Source organism: Schistocerca piceifrons, chromosome 5 (genome assembly GCF_021461385.2).
Source record: "Schistocerca piceifrons isolate TAMUIC-IGC-003096 chromosome 5, iqSchPice1.1, whole genome shotgun sequence".
In the NCBI taxonomy this organism is placed as follows: domain Eukaryota; kingdom Metazoa; phylum Arthropoda; class Insecta; order Orthoptera; family Acrididae; genus Schistocerca; species Schistocerca piceifrons.
Genome location: NC_060142.1, coordinates 29,721,011 through 29,737,437, shown reverse-complemented (window position 1 = coordinate 29,737,437; position 16,427 = coordinate 29,721,011). Strand labels below are relative to the sequence as shown.

Genomic DNA, 16,427 nt, shown 5'->3' with positions numbered 1-16,427 from the left:
GGGTGTTTTTGTCATGATGAAAAGTCGCGTAACGCAGATTTCACTAGTTTCGTTGGATTTGAGAATGGGAGTCAGTTTCTGGGTAGTCGAGTGATGTGATCATGGTCAAGACCGACTGCTATTTTCACACCACGGTGGCTGCAGCAGCGTTCCTGTTTCGTCAACACAAACACCACGTGTCTGGGCCCACTGCTCATGACGTCACATGCTGCGAGTGGCAGTGTCAAGAGGGCGCAGTGTTTTTTCAACATGTTACTCAAGTAATAAGTCAAATAGATTACATGGATATTATAAGTGGGACAGAAACCTTAATTTATCTTTCATTGCTTATTTGTGGGCTGACTTAAATGAACAACAGCATCGTTTAATATTTTGCCTAATGATTGTCAAGAATCACTGTTAAGAAAGAAACGACAAAGCATTTTAACGAAGTTTATATTTTTGTGTGTCAGATAACTGAAAAAAGATATTCTTTTATTTTGTCAGTCGTTGTTTCTCCACTGAATTGTAAATGGTTCTCTCTATAAAACGCATGGTAACGTCACAAGGGCGACAGTCGCAATGCAGTCGCAGTGGAATCGAGAGAGTAGGGTGCGCGTGGTTGCACTGATTGAGCATGGCAACTACTCGGCATCAGAAGCTGGAGAAAAGTGTGGAGTACCGGCAAGAACAGCTAGACGCTGGTGGAAAGACTACCAGGAAAGGGGCTATATAGGGCGGAAAAGAGGAAGTGGCCGGCGCCGTGTGTCTACTGCAGCAGATGATCATCGTGTTTTGGAGAATATACGTGCTAATCCATTCCTCAGTTGCCGTGGCCTGAAAGAGCTATCTCAGTTTCCCGGCAGCGGAAAGACTGTTGCGAGGAGACTGAAAGACGCCGGATTATATTGTCGGAGAGCTGCTGTAAAGCAGTCATTGACCGACTATCAGAGGATTGACCGCATGGCTTTTGCCGCACAACATATCGACTTTGACTGGAGCAGAGTCATCTTTTCAGATGAAAAAATGTTTTCTTCCTGTAGCGACGCCCCTGTTCAGGTGAGACACGAAATTTTCTCTATAAAGTTATTAGTTTATGCTGTTAGTGACATTACATTTGTAGTAAGCACAAAATAATAAATATAAACAGTTCCCTATATCATGATTTTAGTAGTTCATCCCTCATCTGATAAGTAATTGTAACCCCTGAATTTGTGAATATTTGCATTAACACGCAAATGTTTTTTGCGTTAGGTATACCGCCCACGAGGACAACGCTTCCAGCCAATGTATATTAACGAAAGACAAAGAAGTGGACGGTTTTCTGTAGCTGTATGGGGCTATATTTCGGCTCATGGGGCAGGTCCTCTCTGGAGAATAGAAGGAATTCTCAACGGAGAGGCCTACATTAACATACTGAATGCCATTATGAAGCCGAGTGCTGAAATGCTGTACCCAGGCGGTGAAATATATCTTCTGCAGGTGTGAACAGTGGACGTGTGGAACAATTAAGAGTATTTCCGGTTTCTCCTACGATTTATTCATTACTTTGATAGGCTCTACTTCTTATCGAAGCGACTAATCTACTTTGTCCGACGTATAATTTTGATATCTCCACCTTGCTTTGATATTGATGGCCGTGAAATATAGCTTTCCCGGGCATCATCTTAGTCTCTTTCTTAGTGCCTCGTTCGATAATTGTATGTGTAAGGAAGACGCCGTGTATAAAAAACTGATATACATAAATTTTCCTACTTACCTTTTCTCTTCTTAGGCTTCTCTCCACAGTTACTTCTTACACGACTCTGCGATTCGTTTCTATCTCCGTCTACCTTGTTTTGGTCATTTTCCACAACATTCAGTATCCTGTTACCTGTAGGCGGATTATACTTTATTTTTTCAGATTCAGTCTTTCACTTCCAAAGAAAAGAGTACTCCACATCGTCCATTTTGCAGTGTGTTTCTATGTTTCTATCACTTGTATGTTTACTTGAAAGAATATTATTCGTAAACATAAATGGTTTGCTAGCACTTTTATTCGCTTTACTTTTGTTAAGCATCTATTTCTCTCTCATTCTGGTCCTGGCGTGGCTGAAGTGCTATACTTTTAATGCCATCAGTTTTTATTGCTGTGTTCCTATGTTTATTACTTTTTCTCATTGCCATTACCATTGGTGGTTGTTCTTACATTCCAGTGTTATTATCTTCTCGATTTTCGGGTAATACCTGCAAAATGTTGTTCATTTTGTTTCTAAATCTGGAATGATTAGGAAATTGTTAACAAATGTGATGCAGCGTATCTTTTCACAATTGAATTTAACTTTTAATGTTAACTGTTCCGTTGTTTGTATTGCTTCTGTAATATATATACACGGTGTTAAGGAAAGTGGTTTTCCATACTTTGCGAGTCGGTAGTATGGACTAAAACAAGACAAACTGCATATCGTAAGAGCTACACGCACTTCTTCTGTACAAGAAAAGTGTTTTAAGTAGAAAGACAGATGTTTTTCACAGTGGTAAAGGTGAGGAAGTGCTCATTGCTCTTAAGATAATCATTTCAGACTCATTGCTCTTGTTTACTGAATATGTTTGTCTTATTTCTGTCCATCCTATCAGCTCTCGAAATATGGATTTCTTGTTTTTAATACCCTATATTCGAAGCAGATATGTAGACAAAGGACGTCCTCGCTTACTCATTTCCAGACGTCATATTCCCATTTTATTCCATTTGTATTGATTATTGAGCTAATCAACTCAATCCAGGCCAGTTTTTTATAATAGTAAAATTATACCTTCCATTTCGAACCATTCCTAAATCAATGAAGGCATTATTTCTTTATCGGTCCATTTCTTCTCTTTTAACTAGCAGCACATACGAACCTGTAACTGATTTGGTTGTTCTTACTTTGTTCCCGAATTGGCCTGCCCCAATAAACCGATCTATATTTCCATTTATTAAAATAGTACGATATTCGTACGTTTCTTGGAGGCATGCTGTACTTTTCACTGTTGACTGCCTTGACTGATTTTTCTCTTAAAGTTAAGCATGAGATAAAATATACTTTACAGTACTTTACTAACATTACAGTCATGATCTATAACATTTCCCCCAAGGTATACACTCTTTTTCTCCAGGTCACTTCTCGTAACTTAGAATATAACTGCGCAGTAAAGTCCACATGTAAAATTAAAATGTGTTCAACGTCTTCGTAAGTGCATTTCCTCACCTCCTGGCATGGGTGAATGATAACACATCTGTCAAACAGGAGAGACGAGGCCTGTATCACCAAATCCCAGGTCGTTCGCGCTGGTTTCTGCCAGCCACTTTGACATTGGAAGTGCGTGGTGACGGGGCTAGGAATCGGAGAGTGAACGTACTGGTGACGTAGTTTGAGGTTCCTTGTGTCTCAACCTAAAGCCGCTCACCCTAGTGTGCTTTCTGTCAGGAAATATCGTCCCCGAAAAGTGGACAGGATGGTTTTCTCATCCTTTGAAATTGTGTGATAGCCGGATCAGCACGTTTCCAGGATAGTACACAGTTGTTCATGGGTTCGAGATTTGTTTCTTGTATATCTTTTTCATTATTCATCCTTTACATTCAGTTTTGATATCAGCTGGCAACTGCCCGCATTGCCTTGATTAAAAATTATATGACAAAGAAACAAACTGTTTTCATGTTTAATATTCCGTAGGTGCATGCAAATATATGAATTGGGTTACGATTTGCAGATTTCTTGATCTTAGTCATAACAGCAACGTTGCATACACGAATTGTTCTTGAGCAATGAGCATTACATAAAGATACGTACTCGTAGTGATATTTAGTTTTCACTAATATGAAGGGAAGATTATTTTATTAACATTTCTGAAATCAGCCATTTACCTCAACTGCAGGCGTTTACTCCGAGCGCGGGGCCGCGTTGGCACGAGGTGTGAACAGGTGACGTCAGCGGCCACGGCCGCCTTCCGTAAATGCAACACATTGAGCGAACGAGCACGTGTAAAGTCCGTAGAGAATATCTCACTATAAAACAGATTTTTTTCTTCTATATATCTTTGACAGTGGATGTACAGAAGAAAGAATTCTATAGTGAAGGCAATCAATCGTTTTGAATAAGCGAAGCAGATTAGCTTTACAACCATGCAACGAGTCTATCAGTTCAACAGACTGCTGCACTGTATTGAACAACCTACACTCGACCTCATCATTACCAAAGCATAGGAGTGGTCTCGCGGTTCTAGGCGCTTCAGTCTGGAACCGCGCGACTGCTACGGTCGCAGGTTCGAATCCTGCCTCGGGCATGGATGTGTGTGGTGTCCTTAGGTTCGTTAGGTTTAAGTAGTTCTAAGTTCTAGGGGACTGATGACCTCAGATATTAAGTCCCATAGTGCTCAGAGCCATTTGAACCATATTCCGAAAGAAGGCCTACCTGTGTGTTATAACTGGCGCCTTAAACTGTATTACCATTCGCTCTGTATCCTGATCTCCGTCCCAGCACCCTCCCCTTGTCAGCATAGGTTTTTGTCAACAGCTATCAGCAAAGTATTTTGGACTGTGGAATCCTCCGAATGATTTATAGACCTGTAGCTTAGACTACACAGCCATTGCAGTTGTCGAATTTTTTCACAGTATGGAAATTAAGTATTCATAGTATTAGAAGTACTGAATTTCGAAATTAATGGATGATCATTTCTTTACAGGATCATAGCCCGATTCATAATAGCCTAGCAGTCCAGAACTGGTTCCAAGATCAGCAGAGAATAAAACTTCTTCCTTTCGTGCCAAAATCACCAGACCTCAACCCCGTTGAAAATATGTGGGCGGAGGTTACGAGGTCGTTACCACCTGGGTCAAGGAATTCGGAAACTCTGTGGGAAAATATAGAGAATACATGGTGGGAGATCAACGATCATCTCAACCTCTCGAGGAATTTAGCCTTATCACTTCCCAGACGCCTTCGAGCAATTATAGAAAACGAGGGAGGATGGGTAGGGTACTGAAAGAAAAATAAAGGTCAAACCAGTTGCGTGGTCCTAAAGTGTTCCGGAAACCTACTAAAGCTAAATGGTCCCTGTGTATTCTCATTAAATGTGTCACTGCGTGATTCTTCCACATAGCAACTACTAATTAAATTCTTTACTCAAGGAAATAAATAAACAAATGTATGCACAACGGATAAATGTTTGATTTTGTAGTATTAACCCCAAATTTGGTACACTGTTAATCACCTGACGGTGTTTAAAGAAAAAGCGTAAGTAACCGGAATCGTAACTGGACCTGCATAACAACTCCTCCTCCGTTCTACAATCTATTTTGTTTCATTCTGTCTTACTTTCATCTCTCAAAACATAATAACGGTATTACCAGTAACATACAGGATTAAATTCCCTAACAGATGATCTTGTAACAGCTCATATAAAGATATTTCTACTTCCTATGGTTTCTTACGAAGATAACCATTGTCTCACCTACGGGAAGGAACGAAGGATAGCCCACAATGCTTGATTCATAATGTCACAGCCACACACTATCACTCTTATTACCATTGGACAAAGCAATGATCGTATCTCAACGCGGACTAGTTCTAGAAAAATTCTGTAACTTCTTCAATCACTGTCTCATCCCAAAAACACCTCTCACTTATCGATGTGCCTCGATGTTAACTAAGTCTCGCGTGGTTGGAAAGTTCGCGCGGTCGCGATTCTGAAATTTACGTTCCGCTCATATTCGTGCGCGGCACGTTATTCCAACTGAAAAAAAAAAAAACCTCCACAAGTTACTTAGACTGATTTCCTAATAATATCTCGAGACCATTAAATAATATACCATCCAAAACCTCCCTTCCAAAAGATACATAAATACACACACAGAACTTTTCACAATACTTACAGTTCGTGTATAGATTGCATAGCATGGCTACACGAATTACTGTTATGCTGGTTCCCCTTTATTTAATTCAGGAAACCGGTCTCACTCATTCCCACGTATCTTTCAAATCCTGTTGTTCTAAAAATCAGCTTCACACGTAAATTTCTACTGACTCATTTCACAAAACGTGACTTCTTATTCTTTCATATTAAATTAGCAACCTTTCCTTCATCCATGAATTTCAGAAACCCGTCAAAATACAAACTGAAACACATGCAAGCTACAAATGGCTTCTTTGAAAATTAATTTTTTCAGATCAAAATTAAGAACATTACTTTCTACCATGAATTTCTCGTGGCAGCTCGATTAGTTGAAGCCACGAGTTAATATGTTCCTGCACTTCCAGATCAGATTTTGATACAAACTAACCAAAATCATGAATTGAAATTGACCATTACTAAAAAATTATGGTAAATCAACACATTCCTACTTATAAACTAATGGTTCCGAGCACTCACAAATAGTTCAAATGGCTCTGAGCACTATGGGACGTAACTTCTCAGGTCACCAGTCCCCTAGAACCTAGAACTACTTACACCTAACTAACCTAAGGACATCACACACATCCATGCCCGAGGCAGGATTCGAACCTGCGACCGTAGCGGTCACGCGGTTCCAGACTGAAGCGCCTAGAACCGCACGGCCTCGCCGGCCGTCCTCTCAACCCAGTCGACGTATATTTAGGATACGATAAGTGGGAAAAGTGGGTTTTCATACATTATACCAAAATAATAAACTCATTCAGTTACTCTGATCAATTTCCTTAACACAGCAGGTTGATTCAATAAAAATTAACAGCTCAGATCGAGCGTCTGATAACACATACCTGATACCTGACGTAGCAAGGTATTCTAGCAATTACATGTGGATAGTAATTCCTGTGTGAATATGCTGATATTTTTGTAGTGACAGCGCCTTTGGGTTATCGGGAAGTAAATTCGGAGGAATATGGCCAAATTAAGGGCGCTGCGTTGACAGTGCCCACGCTCAGTATGAAGAGCCTGCTGCTCTTCCTGTTATTTTGTTTCTTTCGTTCTGAGGTGTACCACGAAATAAAGTTCTCATCCGCTAAGCGATTTTCGCTTCTATTCGAAAAGCTTCTTGAGTAACCCCGCAGTGAACATTACATAGAGATGATACTTATACTTTTTGAAATATGGACATATTTCTAAGGATAACGAACTGTAGTCGAAACTAAACCAGATGATGCTGAAGGAATTAGGGTATGACATGCGACAGTGAGAGTGGTAACCATTGTTTGCTATGTGGGAAGCAAGACACCTGAGGCCTTCAGTTGTAACTTGTATGTCAAATGCAATAACAAGAAATCCTTTTTGATGGGGTAAGGATGCTAAAATGATATATGTCTGAGGTTCAGGAAACATTATCTGAAAGTATATGACAGGCTTCCTGCTATTATGTAATGTCGCTTGCTTTCAGTAAACATATAGATAACACATAGCAGGGCTTTCTCGTCATCCGAATCACATCAATGGGAATAGCCATCAGAGGGTTATTACTAAATTGTAGGCACATGGCCAAAAATTTGGAGAGCAGGATCTCTCGCGACAGATTGGATGTCTGGATCCTATCATGAAATATTCAGGCTACGAAAACACGTTCTTCTTGCTGTCAGCGTGGTCCTGACTGCAACGTTGTAGGCATCACTTGGCAATCCTGTAGGCATAACAATGATTTGCAGCTGTGGGACAGATTTATTCTGCTAAATTCGCCTGACGTTTTCTTGTCTTCTCTATGAAATATTCTGAATATTTTGTGAATACAAGGTCATTTCATGCAGAAGCTACCCCTTGTCTCATCTTTCATTTTGCGAGTTTATCAGTTATATACTGCAGCCGCGATTGTGGCAATGAGAGTGTTTATGCTGGAATTCCTTGGCAGCGTAGTTGTAGTGACTTTATAAAATGGTAGTTGCCTCCGAAAGCTGTTCCAGGTTTGCTGCAAACGATGTATCAATTCCTTTCAGTAAATTTTAAATCAGGTGATACCTGTCACATGTAAGTGTGTCCTAACATGTTCGCAGAGGTTGCCATGATCGTAGACCTAACTGATCTTAAGTCACATCAATATTACTGACAAAATTGCTGAACAGATTCGAAGCATCTGTAAGAGTCACGAATTTGTACTTTTTTTAATCAACTTGGTCTGAAACAAGAGGGAAAAAACTACAGGGACAATGACTAAGTTTGTCAGTATACATTATCTGTGGTAGATCTGGAGGTGAAAACGTACGAAAAAGTACAGCTGCGCTTTTGCGAACTGATTTTTTATTTTCGCATCAATAGTGTTGTGAACCCACCATCTGGTATCGATGCATTACATTAGCATCCATTATATATAATCATTTTGATAGTACACCGGATATTATAGATGAGTAGGACACAAGACGGGACGTATATAATGTCCGTTTGACGTCAACAGTGTGTAACATTTTACTTTTTTTGAATAGGACAATGTTGCTCTCCAATCATTTTAGATTAGTTACAATAAGCTTAAGCTGCAAGAGAATTCGCTTGTATTTTTCAATATGTGATCTGTTATCGGTTTGAAGGTCTTCCATTACATCGGGAACTTAGTGCAGCTCCTCCGAGGGCTCTCTGGAGTAGGGTGCAGATAGCAATGTGAAAGCCGCGAGCTTCATACTGTTAGTGCGATTGGGACTTGGTATACTCTTGACGACGTTTAGCACCTGTGCGGTCAGTAACCCAATTTCAAAATTCATGTTGATTAATCCTGCTCCATTCAATTAATATTGTCTTTTTATATTGATAAGTAATCTGGATAGTCGTCACGTTCATGTGCCATCTACATCGCAAATTTAATGTTACGATCCTAACAAGTAACCTGCAATACGTTTTGTATTTCATAATCGGAACTATCTGCATTAACCGTCATCAGAGCAGTGTCAGGGAACAGACTGCAGCACTGCCTTGGTAGCTACTTGGAGACCTGCTTGAGTCGTGTTCTAAGGTTCACATTATATTACACTAGCGAGAAATACCGACTTTTCCTTTTTTTCTGCAAACATCCAGAACTAAATTCAGTAACAAAATGCTAAGAAGATTTTGCATTGTGCCAACTCAATGATCAACCTATTTTTATAGATTTTTATTTTCACAGCCATTCTCGTTCTGCATTGCAATAAACTTCATTCATCATTTGCTTGTTCTTGTTACGATTATTATTGTCATTCTCTCACTCGCAAGAGTTTTCACATCCCTATTTGCTATCGATGCACATGAAGAGTGGCTATGAAAGAAGGGAATACTGAATGTTACGTTATGCAGAATACACTCATTTACTTCTACTTCTCGTGATCAACGCTACAGGAGAAAAGAGATACATAAAGTTGACAATGGAGGACAGATATGCTGGCACAACTCTGCAACTATTCCTGTTGTTTTAACACAGCGTTACCAGATAAACAGGTGCTGCGGAATCGAAAATGTAGTACGGACTTTGCCACAGTAGCAGAGAGCTGCTAATTTCGGACCATGACCGTGGATTACCCTTCGGTCAGCTGCTGGTTAGAGTGTTGCAACTGTAAATGGATGACTTTGTTTGATAGTCTTGTGCTGATGTTGTCTGAATAAATTATGCCATTGGATAAAAAACGGTTTAGTTTTGAGACCTAACCCTCGAGGGGAGAAGGCACAGTGGTCTGCTTCATGAATTCCAAGCAAAAAACACAAACAATACAGGAAGGGTTCAAACAACTACTTTCATGCAGAGACACGCATTTGGAACCTGTTCATCTTTAAGGGCCAAACAAGAGCGTAACATTACGGACACAATAATCAAGCTACTTAGTATATAATAGAGCATACAGATTTCAAGGAGGAAACGTATGAAGACGCATACTTTCTCGTTATCCATATGTCTGGTATATCTTTCGCGTTAACGAAAGTAATATCCCGTTTTACCTCTTCTTACGTGTCAAATGAAATGAATGCCATGAGGAATCGAATATTTGTTGACTGAGTCTCTTCTTGCTTCCATCCCTACCAACATATTTCTTCATTGTCGTGGTAATCATGACATTCTATATGTTGCTGCAAAAGATTGCACGTGGATACATTCGACATCGAGGAGCAAAGCGTTTAATATCTTACATTATATTCCGTTCAAATACGCTTCCGATGTATTTTTACTTCGATTGAATTTTGAGGTGATTACGAACGTTACGGATAATTATCTCACATGCTTTACGCTGAATGAGGAACACTGAACCATCCGTTTTGCTTTCCCAACGTTGAAATGATATGTCAGCGTCAACAGCCTTCTTCCACGCCGGAGGGTGAAGCGTGTATCATTCTGGATTAATGATGATTGAAAGCCTCAAATGTATACATAGCCCACAAGGCGACGTCAGAAACTGTCAGGGGAGAACGCCGCAGGAAAACCGAACGTGCACGCGCGTCTCCCCTCTGAAGAACCGTATCGGAGAATCACGGCAAGCATTTCGCTGAACAGCTGCCTCGTAAGAGAGGCGAGAATTGGCACCGTCGTAGCAAGTATTTGTCAACACTGTGATAGAGCATTTACTTCCGGGTGTAGCCCGGCATTACTTCGCTAAATTCACTTGACATTCGTTTTCCACATCGAAGACTCATACGATATAATTCACTGTAAGATGAGACACCTATAAAGTGTATTTAATTTCTGGACTCCAAGAACGGCGTTCTTCACATACATAACACCTGTTTGTGGGTTTAAGGTTGCGTTTTGAGGCTCAGGCAATATCGCAATGACTATCGTGGGCTTGTTGCCGGCAGTGTGTCGTTAGCTCAGTGGGGGAAAAAAAAAAAAAAAAATGGTTCCCTTGTGTGCTGCGATGCTTGGGCTATATGAGATTGCAGTTCCAATCTCGATGAAAGCTGCTGAGTACAACTTTTAAATTTTAATTAATGGAGTTGCAAACTGCTAGTAAAAATTCCTTATACGAAATCTGAACAATGCCTTTACACATCAATCTTCGTGCAATTTCAACTTAGTAAATTATGTTAATATCATGGATGTCTGCTTTCCGAATGCCAAGATGCTTCACTGTAAAATGGTTCCTGAAAAGATTCAAATTGACTGTCAACGATACGAATTTGAGCTTTGTTCGTCATATATCACTTCCGATCAACGTTAAATAGTTCATGAAACCATATATGGAACACCAAATGTGCAGTGTTCCTGCACTGCTACAGAGCATGCGTTGCAAGGTATTCACACAATTTATCACATAGACTTACCATAAGGAATGAAACAAGACTGTAATACACTTTACACCACAGACGCTCACTCTGGCTTGACGAAAACATCCGAATATTGGCCAAAAGTTGCACAAATAATTGACTTTGAAAGGAAAAGAAACGAGGTATGAAGCAGTTATTAATTGATCGAATGTAATGACGTGGTTTAATTTCGTCCCAGTCTATAAACTTAATTTCGGGCCATACTCCGCTCTCACCGATTAATGTAATATAATACCCGTTCACTAATCACGGCGTCTGTCTCCGTTCTTTTGAGTGTGAATGGAAATCGTAGAAATTATCTGTGGAGCAACATTTAATAATAAAGCGTTTTAAATCATCAGAAGCGATGAGCGGTAGCAGGCGCTTTCGATAAAGAACGGGGGAGTGCAACGCCGCAGCTGTCGCCACGGCCACTGCCGGTAGCCAGCAAGTGGATCCCGGAGCTTTGCCGATTACGGCGTCCAGAGGAGGACAGTCTGCAGGAAATCTGCCGCAAAATGGTTACTGGACAAAATTTTGATATCGGTGTGTCAGAAAGCGAAATAGATTGAATCTGCGCTACTATTACATTCACGTGTTCAGTATTCAGGCAGAAGAGGCTATAAAAATATATTATGCCAGCTGCTCTCGATCCACTGACATTATGAACAGAAACAACGCACGCTACCGCTAGACCACAGGTGCAATCAGCCTATAGTTTCTCCATCATGGGACAAGTTTTCCTCCAGGAAGTGCCGCAGTCTGCAGTGTTGCCAGATTGTGCAGATGAGCGGACTTAGAGAATTAGCGAGTTGGCCAGTTTTATTGTCCCATGTCGCGATCGGCCGCCGGTCAAGTTTTATGTCAAAGAGTGTACATTCTCGGCGGCCAGTCGCTGTGTGTTCTGGTCGGCAACCTGCTGTGGCTTGAAGAGAGCGCGCACGACGGCGGCCTGCGGACCGCGCATTGGGAAGTGGCGGCCAACGATGCGGTTCTCGACAGCGCGTAATGGAGCGGAGGTCTAATGGCGGTGGACACCACTAAATGCATTGCCATTCTTTTGTTTTATCTTTCATTCTTAACAAATTTTAAAATCACTTTTAACTGTGAGCCGTGCGTGGCTCGTGTTCGTGCCATATATCATTTGTCACCCTGTTTTTACCGTACTACCACGTCGTTATGTTAATGTCAATTACTGGCGTCACTGAGTTGCCGCCTTGCCTGCCCGTGAGCGGCAGCAGCGGCGCTTATCGATATAAGCCGTGGCGTATTATCTTTGCTGACTGCTATTACTTCTCGGTTGTCCTGTGTTCGGTAGTTAGTTCGGATCTGCCAGTGAGTTGGAAGGCGCCAGGAGTGCAGTTCGGACCTGGCAGAGTTTGACTTAGGACGCGGCAGAAGTTCAGTCGGGGCGCGGCCGAAGTGAGGTCCGGACAGCCATGACTCGCGCGACGGTTGCCGATGCATCTCACTTGAGTGCGGAACACCTCGGCTGGTCGTCGGTCGGTCGTCTTGTCGGACCACGTGTATGTTGGCCGGCGATCGCTTATGGGTTGCCTGCATGTGCCGACTCGTGATTCGTCCTTGTTATTGCATACTCGCTGCCGTTAGTATTGCCTAGTCCTTCGTGCAAGTGTTTGTGAAACTGAATGTAGCTTGTGATGTCACTGCTCAGTTATTTTAGTGCTGTCTCCGTGCTGATGTGTGGCATTCGGTCGGTTGGTGTGGAGCAGCGAGGAAATCTCCGCGGGGCGTGGTTTGGCCGGGCCCGCTGGCGGTCTCAATGCAGTGTCAGAGTGTGTGGCGCTCTTCCCATTGTTAGGAGGTCCGTGGCTCACCGACCCAGGACAGTAAAGTTGAATTTGGATTTAATTTACCAGCAAGTCAAGACTGTTCAGATTGTGCCGTTTCTTTCTCGTTGTTGGCTGTTGGGACATTCCCATAAGCAACAATGTGCGTGTTCCAGTTGTCAGTGTAACTGTATTTGGTTATTTGCAATCGAAGTGCACCAGCGGGCCGGCCGCGGTGGCCGAGCGGTTCTACGCGCTTCAGTCCGGAACCACGCGACTGCTACGGTCGCAGGTTCGAATCCTGCCTCGGGCATGGATGTGTGTGACATCCTTACGTTGGTTAGGTTTAAGTAGTTCTAAGTTCTAGGGGACTGATGACCACAGATGTTAAGTCCCATAGTGCTCAGAGCCATAGTGCATAGCGCACCAGCGGAATTTTCTGCCTTGTGCCCATTAATGTTCCCGTTACCTGACCTGGCCGTTGACGTAAATTTAGGCAGTGTCCTTTCCTCACCGTGTTGTCGCTGTCCAGCATGGTGTGTAGTTCAACAGCTTAATGTACGCTTGGTTGTGGGCGTCCATGCCTTTTACGCTTTGCATTGAACTCCCAGTTGTGCGCTGGTCGAGTGGGTCGCAAGATACCTTGTCAGTGGGTCCGTTCACTGCCTGTTGGTTGGGTTGTCGTTGGATCGAGAATGGTTGGGCCGGCTCTCTGTCTCACCTAAGTGAATGTTAGTATTTCAAGCGCTGGTCGACCCCCGAAACTTCTGAGCGCCGTTAGCTGCACTTCCTTTTCTTATGGTCTGTTGTGTGTATTTGTATGGCTCATAGCCGATGGTTTTTAGTGGTGTTTTAAGTCATGGGCCTTCAGCCACTTAAAAATTAAAGTTCCTTGCTTTTCAAGTGTTAGATTGTTTGGGCCTTCAGCCTGATTAAAATATTGTTTAAAGATAAAGCCTTGGGCCTTCTACCTACTAAAAATTATTTTAGTTGCATTTTAAGTCATGGGCCTTCAGCCACTTTAAAATTAAAGTTCCTTGGTTGTCAAGTGTTAGATTGATAGGGGCCTTCAGCCTAATTTAAGGTAAGGCTTTGTTGTCTAAATTTATATTACCTTGAATTTTAAGTCTTGGGGCTTTCAGCTGATTTTAAATTAAGGACCCTTGTCTTTCGAGCATCAGACTGTTTGGAGCCTTCAGCCTAATTGAAGATAAGGCCTTCTGCCTTGTGTTGTTTTTATTTAATTTTAAACTTGAATCTTAAATCATCGGCCTTCAGCCGTCTTTAAATTAAGGTTGTTCCTTTTTAAGTCTTGGAGTTTTGGGCCATCAGTCAAATTATAGAAGTGATTTAACGTGTGGCCTTCTGACTTCTAAATATTCTTTTTGGCGTCTGAATGTTGAGTTAATGGCTTTTAGCCGTTCCTTTTAAATTAAAGTGGTTGTGCCCTTAAGGCAGAAGATACGGAGGCGTATTCAGCCGATAACCAAGTTCAAGAATTTGTACTGTAACGTTTGGTCAAAGAAATAAAGTTATATGTGTTTGAGTGTAACTGACAGTCGCTCATTTTGGCCCCTTTCCACAATTCCAACTACCTGTCCCGTCCTGCGGGTTTGGCAGGGCGTTTCAAACTGTGTCATCTTAAATTTATTTCATTTTCGTCTTTGTGAGTACTACATATCCATTTGGCTGAAGAGCCGATTGACAATATCACTGACAGCCCCCTATCCCCTGCCACCTCCCCATATGGGACAGGCAGATGAAACCAATAAAGAAAAGGAACGAATAGTTGAATTTCTGGAACATCTTAACAAGTTTAACAAAAACATCAGAGGTATATGATCTCAACATCCGTTCGTTTATTTTCCCGCCGTCCACACCAGTTTCAAAAAACGACATTCGTTCTTACAGTCATTTTGCACTGCAGTCGTATTTACAGTGGCTTCTGCCTCAGAGACGACATTTACTGCAGGAGCTGCAGTTTCACCTCTTATTTACTCTTCTATGCTTATTACTGTCTTCAGAAAGAGCACTTCGCTTCTAAATTTACAACTGCTTGATGTCATGGAGAAACCGCTAACGCTTAGGATCAGCACGCATGCAGTGTTAGTGCTGGAAACCATCCCGACATTGGGCTATACTCCGTTTATCGAAACCCCACGCGCGAGTGGAGCATTCGAGTCTGTCACAAGGTTCCCCAGAGGATTTTCTTGTTTGCAAGGTAAATTCTAGAACTGAAAATCTGCCCCAGAATGTTCCCAACTGGCTTCCTCAATGTCCCATCAACAACCCATCTGGTATTTGGCCGAAAAACCCGTGCCTCTATAACTTGTCATTACTCTGTGCTATACTTAGTAAAAATTGCTGTAGCAGTCTCGTACGACAGATCCCGTTCATATAAGCCCAGTCACCACACTATTGTAACAGCAATGTTTGGAGACGATATGTTCAAAATTGAAGAGCGGTATAATAGTTTAAGCAATCAAATCTTAACTCAGAATTATACTCTGGGGATCTTAGAAGAGTACAGTAGAATGGTCACAAAGCTGACTGACCTATCTCGTCGGGCAGATGCGGCTGCATCCTGAGCCAGTCTCGTACAGACGATATGGTCCTCTTGATGTCCTCTTCGTCTGTCCCCAGTTTTTTCCTGATGGTCTTCATTTGCTCCCGCGTCGCAGGGATGAGGCTGTAGCGATCGCTCATTGCTGGTTTTCTGTAAGCAGAAGAAAGGGCGCGTTGCCAGAGAGTCGCACCGACACTCAAAGTTCTCAAAACTTCAGATAGTGGGTGCAAATTTCGCCGCTTGTGACATATACATTTGCTGCTTCGGCACAAAATGATCATTTAATTATTTTTCCATTCGAAAATAAACACGTTTTATGGTCCTTTACCTCAGTCGGTAAAAACAGAACCCTTATAGGATCAACTATATGAACACGGAGTGTCTGTTCTTTCGGACATGTCCAATAAACGGACACCACGTATTCATACAGTTGACCCTATTGGGTTCCCTTTTTACCGATTGAGGTACAGAACACTAAAACCTGTTATATTCGAATGAGAAAAGAATTAACTGGTGATATTGCCTCGATACGCATTGACTCTACTACTTTCAGTGGGGATGCAAAATTACGTCCGATCTCCTGTGGGAATCTCAAAGTAACAGGCATGGAGGATATGGGCTGGGACTGCACACAGGTGGCGTTAGGTGGGAATGAGATGGGCCGAGAGGCGTGCCGAGGAAGTCCGTGCAATTGCGATAAACACTGTGTGCAGGTGGTGCAGTGACTAAACAGAAGATCCCGAGTTACAATCCCAGTCTGGCACACATTTTAAGTCGTCGCTGCTGATCCTGCATAAGTCCTGATGCAGCTGGCATGAATGGCCCCTCCCCTTTCCCCTCCTTTCTCCCACCAACCCCACCAATTTACATAATGTAGGATCACTTTGTTTCTCTGTTTGTCCGACTGTCAAAAACCTTGT

The 16,427-nt window shown here is 42.1% G+C and overlaps 1 protein-coding gene across 1 annotated transcript in view; it reads right to left on the bottom strand.

Moving 5' to 3' along the window:
* The window catches only part of LOC124797883, a 124,999-nt gene extending 109,432 nt beyond the window's left edge, over positions 1-15,567 (bottom strand). The window contains exon 1 of the mRNA XM_047260980.1: positions 15,497-15,567. The gene's annotated coding sequence lies outside the window, so the exon portion shown is untranslated. The remainder of the gene's footprint in view (positions 1-15,496) is intronic.
* Between the last annotated feature and the right edge of the window lie 860 nt (positions 15,568-16,427).